This window comes from Suricata suricatta, chromosome 13, assembly GCF_006229205.1.
Source record: "Suricata suricatta isolate VVHF042 chromosome 13, meerkat_22Aug2017_6uvM2_HiC, whole genome shotgun sequence".
NCBI lineage: Eukaryota > Metazoa > Chordata > Mammalia > Carnivora > Herpestidae > Suricata > Suricata suricatta.
This window is the reverse complement of record NC_043712.1, coordinates 78,500,610-78,510,339: the sequence shown is the minus strand read 5'-3', so window position 1 is coordinate 78,510,339 and position 9,730 is coordinate 78,500,610.

Below are 9,730 nucleotides of genomic sequence, written 5' to 3'. Positions count from 1 at the left end.
TTTTTTTACATTTTCCCTGTGCCTAGGCATTTTAATAATTTTTTTGATAGTTTTATTATTTTGAATTTCAGAACATGTTTTAAGATTTTTAACCCACATTTGACCATTCTGACTGACTCAGAAGTCTATTCATTCATTCATGTATGTGATCCTTATTTATGAAGGACTGTTAATAGTCTGAAAGAGGGATTGAGTTCTGGCTCAGTTTCTGCCTCTTTTGGGACTGAGCTGCCCACAGAGAGCTCTGTTCTGCTCTGCTAAGCCATCCTCTATATCGGGCAGACTTAGTCTCTGTTGAGGGCCTTGTAATCATTCAGTGCTGCCCATCACTGGGTGGACGAGTTGGCCTAATTCTGGAATTCAGCATTAGAACGCTCATTATTGCTGCATCCCTAAGCCACACCTTCCCACCCAGCCTCTTGGGTAACGCCTTTGTTTGTGCTTCTGTAACAAAAATATCACAAACTGGATGGCTTAAACAACAAAAATTTCTTTCTTATGGGTCTGGAGGCTGGGAAAGCCCATGATCAGGGTCCAGCATGGTCAGGTTCTGATGAGGGCCCCCTTCCTGGTTTGTTGCGGGCCGTCTGCTCCCTGTGTCCTCACATGGTAGAGGCCAGAGAGCTGTCTTGTGTCCCTTCTTATAAAGGCACCAACCAATCCATCATGAGACCTCCACCTTCATGAGTTAATCACCTCCCGAAGGCCTCATCTCCACATACTATCACGCCAGGGATTCGAATTTCAGCAGGTGAATTTGGGGGGATGCACATTCAGTTCATAGAAGTAATAAGGTTGACACCTTCATCTCCTTCTGCCCGACTCTTGTTTCTCTCAGTTGGTTCCAAACTTGGGTGAGGAAGGAACCCCCTTGCATATCAACAGCTGAGGCTAGTGTTTGGGTGTATGTGGGGGGTGGGGCTGATTTGGCTGAAAGGCCCAGGCACACGCAGGTCATGTCTTTGGTTCAGTCCTTAACCAGTTTTCTCAGAACAAATAATTTCCCTTCTTTGTGCACCTGCATCCAAGACCGCCATGGCGCTCTCCTGTGGGAGAGCTGCGCTCCCTTCCCCGAAAGTGGTAGAACCCTCTGCTCTTTTGCTGTAGCTGCTGCAGACCCTTTCTTCCAGCATCTGCCATCTGAGGACATCTTTGGGGAGGGGGGATCTTTAGGATTGGAGAGTGGGAAGAGAGGGCAGAAGTACTCCCAACAGTAGCCCTCTAGGCAGTGCCCGGCCTCATCCTTCTCCAATGCAAACTGACTCTTCTTCAACCTAGCTGACACTTTGAGATGCAAGTTTCATTAGCTGAAATCTTACTCAGGAGGCACCGGGTTCTTCATGCAAATAAAACTTCAGGAACCAACCGCAAGAGCTGACCAGGCCATGTCTGAATACATATATGCATATGCATAATATATACATGGGTATATATGTATATGAAATATGTACATGCATATTTAAAGTATGTACATATACAAAATATAGATACATATTTAAAATACACATATATACATATGTATGCCAAACACATAAATGCAATGATATATATAACATATATAATAATATACAATAATTCTACATACACACACATCTTAGGATTTATCCATGCTACACATGGATACATATATGCACATAGAAGCATGTGTATACACATATATTTGCTACATATATGAGAACAAATTTTCCCCAATAGACTTTAAATTCAAAGTCAAGAAAGACCAGGAAGGGACTGTTTCCATGTTTCTGCTGTCCTCACTCAAGGTTAGCTTTCTTTCTTTTTTTGTTTATTTTTTTTGAGAGATAGAACGCGTGCTCATGCAGGTGTGGGTGAAGGCAGAGAAAGAGGGAAAGAGAAGATCCCAAGTGCACAAGCAGGATCCATGCCATAAATCCTGAGCCCCAGGCGGGACTCGAGCTCATGAACTGAACCATGAGATCATGACCTGAGCCAAAACTAAGAGTTGGACACTGAAATGACTAAGCCACCCAGGAGCCACAGGGTTAGCTCTTTGAATCATGCCTCTCTTCCAACTGGGGATTCACCTTCCTTGGAAAGATAGTATATGGATGGCAAGAGGCTAAGGACCTGGTCCTTTTTCTGACCACATCATTCATTGGCTGTGTGACCCGGACTGGCACTGTCCCGCTTCGCTGCCTGAGTTCACCGCAGCTGGTAGGGTAGAGGCTGTGCTATACTGGCTCTCTCAGCTCCTTCCGTAGATGGATGCTCTGAACAAACAGCCAATGGTTTGTAGGTAGCCAGAGGGAGCTAGGATGGGAGGGAGAAGGAGATGAGGTCTGGAGAGACAGGAAATAGGGTAGCCCTCATCCCCTGGAGAGTTGTACATTATGCAATTGGCAAAGGCTAGGAGTCCAGACATTTCAACTGAATGCACTGCCTACCTCACAAGAGCGATATCGATGACTGCAGTCAATTTTTGCACCCTTTTAAAGAAAGGTATTTATAGGTATAACCATGCTTGGTACTCCCATTGGGTGATGTGAGGGACATGGTGGTTGGCCAGCCATGGACCCTTCTCCATGGTTTGCCAGCTTTGGCAAGAGAATCCACCTGCAGGCTCCAGAGAAGCTGCTGCCTAAGAGTGGGACAGGTCAAATGCTCTGGAACTTGATAAACTATGAAAATGCTATCTGGAGCTTTCTATTTAAGTCGTCAAGTATTTACCAGGCAGATTCCATCAGGAGAGCTCCCCTAGGATTCATGTTTGGTTCTCTCACCTGGCCTCTCCTACAGAAGGCATGATAAATGTTTGTTGAATGTACATATTACTTCTAAAGCCCTGTGCTTGGATGGTGGTTAGGTAGAGACATATTTAGAGAAGCTTTTGTGTTCACTACAACTCTGTGCTAGAAAGATCTGACTCGAGATGCTTAATCCGGGTTTCTTAGGTATTTATTCCCTTGTGTTTTCTGGTTTTTCAGTTCCTACTCAAGCACTTCTCCTCCCTTTCCTCCACCCCCACTTGCAGGCTGTCACCTGCTTTGAGGACAATTCTTTTTTATTTTTTTAAGTTTATTTATTTTGAGAGAGAGCGTGTGCGAGAGAGAGAGAGAGAGAGAGAGAGAGAGAGAGAAAGCAAGAGCATGAGTGCGTGAGTAGAGGAGAGGCAGAGAGAGAGGGAGAAAGAGAATCCAAACCAGGCTCTGCACAGTCAGTGTGGAGCACAATGTGGGGCTCGATCTCCTAAACTTTGAGATCATGACCTGAGCCAAAATCAAGAGTCAGATGCTTAGCCACTGGGCCACACTTAACCAATGGAGCCACTCATGTGCCCTGGAGGACAATTCTTTTTTTTTTTTTTTTTATGTTTTATTTATTTTTGAGAAAGACAGTGTGAGCAGGGGAGGGTCGGAGAGAGAGACACACACACAGAATCCAAAGACAGGCTCTAGACTCTGAGTTAGCTGTCAGCACAGAGCCCGATGTGGGGCATGAACCCACAAACCGTGAGATCATGACCTGAACCGAAGTCGGATGCTTAACTGAGTCACCCACGCGCCCCCTTGGAGGACAATTCTTATGGAGAGTTCCTAAAGCCTAGGATTTTCCAGACTATTCTGCTGCCTCTCGGACATCAGCTCACCAGAGTTTGCCCTGAAACACACACAGGCATTTCTGTGCTAGATATTGACTTTTGGATATTTCCTGCTGGAGCTGTTTGGGCGGAGTCCCCTCTGGAAGTGCAAGAGCTTTCCTGTTTGTGCAGTTGCTTTGGAAAACCTTAAATAAACTCTGTTGGGGTGTGTTCAGCATTATAACAACTCCAGCTATTTATGAAGCACCTACTATGGGCCACGCTGCTCTGTTCCAGGGGTAAACAGTGGTGACCTTGGCAGACCCCACGTTCCAGAGCTTCCAGTCAGGTCCAGGACACAGGTCAGTAAACAGGCATTTGCCCTCCACGTGGTGAGTGCCACGAAGGATAAAGTCCAGGGTGCGGGCAGGAGAGGTGGGGTGCTGACAGCAGAGCCAGAAAACCCAGGGGCGGGACTGGCAGGGTTGGGGGGTGCCGGTGTGTCAGCAGAGGCTTTCTAGAAAGAGTCAAATCTAGCTACACCGTGTCCCACATGCAAGAAACGGATGTTCTCAGAACCTGTTCTCATTTATCTGCAAGTCGATGACTCAGCTTGATTTGCAAGAACACTTGAGTGTCTAAACTCCCTCTGTTTACCCTGCGCGTTAACACAAAGACACCAAATCTCAGAGAGGCAGGGACCTAGACAGCCCGCTGGAGGGAAGGTGGGTGGGGGGATCAGTGCATTTCCTGCTTGGAATGAGAAGGGAGAGGTGGGGTCAGGCTGGAGGGTGGGGGAAGTGAAGGTTCCCAAGCTCCCAACAATTCAGGTCTTTGTAGGGGACTTCATGATTTCATTTGAAGTGACTTTTAGGGGTGCCTGGCAGGAGCATCTCTCTTCAAATACCAAATAGGCAACCAAACCGTGTTCCAGACCCCAAAGGATGCACGTGACTTGTGCATTTTTTCTTTTTAGATTCTCCAAGCCATTGTTCCCCTCCATTCATGCAAATAATAAAGACCAACTTCTTGCCAAAAGAAAAAAAAAAGGGTGTGTGAGATGGGAACAATACACAGGATTCTGTGTGTCCGGACAGACGGCCTGAGTGCCCTGTGATTAGTCTTGGATCTACTTTTGATCTCTTGATCAGGCAATAAAATGCCTATTTGCTTAATTGTAAAATGTGTTTCTTAAGGAATGATTTACACGCAATAAAATGCACTATTTTCAGCACACATTCTACAGGTTCTGATGACCAGGTCACAGAGGCCGCTACCTCCACAACCAAGACAGGGAACGCTTGCAACTCCCAAAGCTCCCTTAGGGCTTTTTGTAGTTACCCCAGCCCAAGCCAACCCCTGACCCACTTCCTGTCACCAGAGATCCATTTTGCCTGTTTCAGAATTTCCAATAAAGGGAATCACACCAGAGTATTCTTCTGCGTCTGGCTATTTCACCCAGGATAATGTTTTTGAGGTTCATTCTTGTGGTTTATAGATCCCTAGCTCATTTCTTTTTTATTTAAAACGTTGATTTTTGAGGGAGCAAACAATCCTTCAGCGTACCACTCAGGAGGATGAGCAGATCGCGGAAGCCCCCCTGGTCTAAAAATTCTATCAACTTGCCCAGGAAGGGGAGGCCTGGGAATTGTGTCAGGTTAGTCCAGATTGCATTTGAGAAGCAGCCAGACACATGGATTTCTGGGCTGCGGAGCCCAGGAGAATGGGGAGTGAGCCCTCAGTGAATGACAGGACGTACTACAGAGGATGACGGGACTATTTGTTCGGTTCCGTTATGAGCTCAGCAAAATGTGACAATCCTGGGAAATATATATATTGCAGTATTTCTGTGTGCGCTTGCCTCCGGAGACCTGGCAGGGAGGGGCGGGTGGTAGGCTGGGTTCCTGCAGGTATGGAGTGGGGCAGACATTACTGCATAAAGTGGAATCCCTACTAGGCTATGTCAGTTGCATCGCCAATAAATAAGAATTACAATGAGCGCTAGTATTAAGCTCTCAGTATGCACCTAGCACTGTGCACCGTTCCTTATACCCACTGTATCCTACAAAGCAAACGCCTTTAGTCTCTGCTCGCATCCGTATGTCCCTTTTCCTATAAGTGCGCACACTTATCATTGTGCACCGTGTGTCCCTAGCAGGTGGCGTGGTGGCGGCTCCGCGTTGGGTGATAGTCCTTGAACTACACAAACCACTTTGCATCCCAGCCTGGAGGGCGGAAGTGCCTGAGGCTTACAGGTGATCAAACAGGGCAGGGGACAAGCCCCCAGATACCCATGTCACCGACTTTGTCTCCAGTCCATGGCATTTTATGCAAATCAGTGCTCCTTGGCCTCCTTCCACTTGCTTGCTGTCCCACACTCCTCAGCTTCGGAAGCTGTTTCCTGGGGCCGCCTCCTAGTTCATCATGTTCCCATGAGTCTGTTTCTGGGGACCCCAAACTTAGGCAATGCACAGTTACTGCAGTTGTTTTACAAATAAGGAAACTAATTCTTTCCTCTCTCTCTCTCATTCTCTCTCTCACACACACATACACCCCTAGTTAGTACCTACTCGTCCTTCAGATGAGAACCTGAACTTCATGATCCCAGGCAGCCTTCCCAGACTCCCCGGCCATGGGAAGTCCTCTGCTATCCTCTCCGAATCATCCTTCATAGTACAAATCTCCATGCTCGGTTCACAATGATCCGTTTGATTATTTCACCAACACCTGTCTCCTCTGCTGGCTCCAGGAGGCCAGGGGCCTTGTCTCACCTGTATTCCCAGTGCACTTCCAGAACATAGTAATTGCTCAATAAAGCTTTACTGAACGAATGATTTGAAGTTCCTTTAATTTTCTCCCAGGTGCTCACTACCCTTCCAGATAGATCTCAGCCCCTGCACGGGCCAGAAATGCATAATGTATAACCCCCAGGGGTGATACAAGGCCTCCTTCCCACTTCTGTTCTTAAGAGTATTTCGGGAAGCACAATATCCAGGGCAAGGTGACATTACTTTGCTCCGGGGGGGACCAAAATTTAGCATCAACTGTAGATTTGAATCCAGAGGGGAGCCTTGAAGCCTGGGTAACATTTGAATGGATTATTAGGAGGAAATTTGAATACTATGTTAATGAAGTATAACGCCATTTAAATACATACACATTGTGAATTAATACACGTTCTTGGACACCCGTACTTCCTATCCAAAGTATGCTTGGTCCCAAGTCCTCATTAGGAAGCTGATAAGCATCTATTTCCCTTCCATTTGAGCAGTGCTGATTCCCAGCTATATAAAATTTACAAACTGCTTTGGAAGCAGTCGTGGAGAAAGGTGCTATATGAATGCATGAGATTATGGAAATGAATGCTAATTTAGACATGTCCCAGGTGGATAGCTAAAATATACCTGGGCACACACGTACACACGCCCCCACGCTCAGGGTACTTTCTGCTCTGATCAGTGGGGATAGGCTTTCCTACCTGACAGGTGAGTGTAAGTCAAGAAGTGTGTTCTAATAGTCACCAGCTTTCTGCTGCTGGGTGCTGCTGTCTCAGACAATCCTTCACCTCCTGGGACACAGGACCTGAAGGATCTTGGCACGTTCTCTCCAGCGCACATGGAGAGGTGGTGCTTAGCAGCAAGGTAAATATTGTGGCAAGCTGTACAAGAGTACTGCATATAAATAAGGCAGGATATCCTTGGACAAGTTCACCCTGAACCCATCAGGTGTCTTAACAATAGGCAACACAATAAGAAATCACGAGTTTCCCAGGTTTTTCCAAACCAGAACAAGTCACTACTGTAACAATATCAAAGCTGGCAAGTATTTGAGAGTCAGGAAATGCTGAGTGAATAATTCTGAAGGTAAACACATGCCCTTAGTTCCATAAACCCTGATTATTGGATTAGATTACTAAACTTGCTCCTTTTGACTTTATCCCTCATTATCCTGCCTGTCAATGTTTGCTCGGAGGAACTCAGATAGACCAGGCTGCTCCATACCCCAGGGCCTTCACACGTGCTTTCCTTTGGGCTTGGACCAGAAGGCTTCCCATTAATCCGAATGGGTTGGGGACACTTCGGATATTTCAGTACCCAGGACTAGGACAACTTCTAATTTCCTTTATGAAGCCTTTCTCGAAAAATTATCCTCCTCCTAAAACTGCCATTTTTGTCCCATACAAATGCAACTGCACGTATCTGTTTAACATAAACATGCCTGGGCTCTCTTGGGAAGTCTCTGCTCACACGCTCTACACTTTGAGGCCACAGTCGATACTTCATTGCCACCAGTTGCCCGCTTGTGACCTGTCAAGGCTTTTCCCAAAGCATTTTGCATAATGCATATTTTACTGAAATGTTTGAAAAGGAGATACCATGTGGCCAAACTTCATAAAAATCGCCACCATTCCAAAAGCCTTCCTTTTTCTTCTGGTTTCAAAGGTTTATTTTTGAGAGAGCGTGCACGCATGTGTTGGGGAGGGGCAGAGAGAGAGAGAGAGAGAGAATCCCAAGTAGTCCCTGCGGTATCAGCATAGAGTGCGACGCAAGGCCCAATCTCATGAACAGTGAGATCATGACCTGACCCAAAATCAAGAGCTGGGTGCTTAGCCAACTGAGCCACCAGCTGCCCCCAAAGACTTTCTGCTTATCATCAGTGGCCTTCTCTCCTCTGTCTCCTCCATTCTCCACTGTCCTCTCACCTCCTCCCACCCTGGATGATCACCGTCACCTCTATGGCATTTAGCAATTTAGCCCTTATAACCCTTTCTCGTGCATAAAGGTGGAATCCTCAAAATCCTTCACATCCTTGAAAGTATAGGTCCTCTCACTGAACAAACCAGCTCTTTGAGATCCCTCTTAAAAGGCAAAGGTAAAACAAAAATACATTTCTTCTCTCTCTACTAAAGCCTGGCAAACCTGATGGTAGGAATCAAGCCGTATATACTTCTGTGTCTCCCATGCAAAACATTTAAAACATTTGTGAAATGAAAGAATAAAAGAATCTAGCCACCGATTAAAATCCCTCAACAACCATCGTGATCATGTCTTTCTTCTGCTCAAACACCTTCCACACTTCCTCACCTTATGCTCTGGCCAACTGTCGCTTCTCCCTGACTCTAGAACTCAGGACGGGCCCTCCCTCTTCAAGGCCACCACGCATGCATAATAACCTTGCCTTGAGATATGTGTTCCTTTGGGTTGTCTCTCCAAGGCCTGGAATAGCCAATGTCATTGATGAGTGTGGTTGGTGGTGGGGTACCTTCACCCTATTGAAGGCCAAGGTGAATGCAGTTGGCCTAGTCTTGTAGGTCCATTGGAGTTCTTCCTACTCCTAAAGGCTCAGTGCCCAGCCTTTCTCAGGACATTTCACTGAGGTCTCCGGCCATGTGTAAGTCACTTTTTTTTTAATTAAATGTATGTTTTTTATTTATTTTTGAGAGAAAGAGAGATAGCACAAGCAGGAGAGGGTCAGAGAGAGAGGGAGACACAGAATCCGAAGACAGACTCCAGGCTCCGAGCTAGCTGTCAGCACAGAGTCTGATGAGGGGCTCAAACCCACGAACTGTGAAGTCATGACCTGAGCCAAAGCCGGACACTTAACTGACTGAGCCACCCAGGAGCCCTGTAATTCACTCTCTTGAGTCCTCAGGATATAAACCCTGAATGCATCCACTCTGATGGAACTTAATCATACAGACTTACATTATTGTGGAATTTTGGAGTATGAGGTTTTGAGGTCCTTCTTCCCAGAATGTGGTCATGATTAGATCTATTTACTAAAATTTTCAGGCCCCCCCCCACATTTTCAGACTTGGGGTAGGTTTATGCTTACCTACCCCCTTCAAGGTATGTGGGTAAGTGTGCCTATTTTGCTTTGCCCAGTGAAATGTAAGCAGAATTGACAAGAGCCCCTTTGGGGAGAAAGCTTTCACAAGAAGAAGTGTTAAGAGCTGGTCAGTGATCCATCATGCTGTCTTTCCCCTGACGTGGTGGATGGTTTATCCATCTGGGTTTTTGAGTAAGGTCCAGTTGATGCATAATGGAAACACGATGTGAGCAAGAAGTAAACCTTTGTTGTGTTCTATCACAACATTAGATTTAGAGGTGGTTTGAAAAATTAATAACATAAAGTACTATTCTAGCACAGCCCACCCTATCCAGACAGACTGTAAGTTCCTTGAAGGCAGCA